This window comes from Empidonax traillii, unplaced genomic scaffold, assembly GCF_003031625.1.
Source record: "Empidonax traillii isolate 1590-97213 ecotype Southwest subspecies unplaced genomic scaffold, ASM303162v1 scaffold396:size1303734, whole genome shotgun sequence".
Lineage (NCBI taxonomy): Eukaryota > Metazoa > Chordata > Aves > Passeriformes > Tyrannidae > Empidonax > Empidonax traillii.
In genome coordinates, this window is record NW_020955589.1 from 1,172,919 (window position 1) to 1,174,822 (window position 1,904).

Sequence of the window (1,904 nt, forward strand, 5' to 3'; positions counted from 1 at the left end):
CCCCTGCTCACATAACATTTTCAGTGAAAAAAAAAAAAAAAAAAAAAAAAGAGGATTTCTATAGTCTCAGACCTCTGGGACTAGAGGGGAAAAATTACATTCACCATTAAAGTCATTGCTGAATCAGGGCTTGTTAGACCTCACACCTTACACAAAACTTTTGCAGAAGGCTGTTGCCTAAAACTGTGAGTCCAAAGCAAAGCACAAATCAATTAAAAAAGCATCTATTAGTGGAAAGAGGTTCAAGCCTCACTGATCACAGGTAATTATCAGTTTTCATATTGATACGCTGTGATAAAATTACAGTGAACATTTTGGCTCATGCAAATCTGTCAGACTCGTACACATTGCCTTGTTCTCTTCCATAAAACTGTTTTATTGCATGCTTTAAAAGATTCAGCAGAGTGAGTATTTTTACAGGTCGCTAACCTGAAAATGGACATGTAAAAAGGACACATATTTGTGGTAACTCCGTTTAATAAATTGCTTCAAAACCCCAGTGTCTCTCTGGGAAAAAAAAAAACAAAAACAAAAACACCAAAACAACAACAAAAACAAACAAACAATCCCCAAAACCAAACCAAAATAAAAAAAAACCGAACACCAAAAAAACACACCCTCTAGTTAGGAGGAGAGCCTTCCCCCCATACTAATATTAAAGGCTTCAAGCAGAAGAAGATGGTGGATGTGCTTATCATAGAAAAGCAACAAATTCTCTATTCATCTGTATGCCATTTAAACTACTTTTTGTCCTTGGGTTGGGTATGGGAATTTGACCAATAATTGTCTCCTGATAGTGATAGTTTGTAAATGCTTATCTATTAACTATAACTCTAAAAATGAATCATAGAATCATAGAATGTCTTGGGTTGGAAGGCACCTTAAAGATCATCTAGTTCCAACCCCCTGCCAAGGGCGGGAACACCTTTCACTAGATCAGGTTGCTCAAAGCTCCATCCAGCCTGGTCTTGAACATTTCCAGGGGCATCCACAACTTCTCTGGGCAGCTTGTTTTTTTGCCTTACCAACCTTGCAGTAAAGAACTTGTTCCTAATGTCTAATCTAAGCCTTCTTTTCTTCAGTTTGAAGCCATTCCCCCTTATTCTGTCACTACATGCTCTTGTAAAAAGTCCCTCTCCATCTTTCTTGTAGGCTCCCTTCAGGTACAGAAAGACCGTAGTTGGGTCACCCTGAAGCCTTCTCTTTTCCAGGCTGAACAAATCCAATTTTCTTAGCCTGCACTGACATCTCAGGTGAACTGTCATCTTGAAGTACAAAATGTAGGGAAGTCTATCCTTCAGTGTCAGCTGACTGCCTTTATGGAGATGATTCAGAGCAGAAATCCATACTCTGAGTCTTCTTCTGCCTGAGCTAGTCTCCCTCCACAGATAAGACAGGGGAAAGAGCTTCCAGCATTGAAGCTTAGTGACCACAGATAGGCAGTGCAAACAGCACACTGGGGCTCCTAATCCTGGAGAGCACTTGGGTCTGCTGACACATCCCTTTGCTTCCCTCAAAAAGGTGGCCCAGACTAGCCTCAGTGAGACACCTTGGAGGAGCCACAAACCCTGTATTCCACTAACCGGGGTCCCACCTATGGCACTGTGTCACCACCAGCCTCTGGGCAGCCTGCGTGGATGTGCCTGAGATGTGCCAACCTGTTACCCCCAGCCACTGGCCCATCTTGGTACAGCATGGCTGAGGTGGGAGGGGACCCCTGGAGATCCTGCTGTCCAACCCCATGCTTAAAGCAGGGTCAGCAACAGCAGGCACTCAGAGCTGTCTCCTGCTGAGTTTTGAGCATTTACTGCCAGTGCAGAGAGCTGCATAAACACACCAGGGGTGCTACCACAGCCAGCACTCTCTGTACAGTCCTGGATATTGTCTCTGCTGCTGCAGATGTC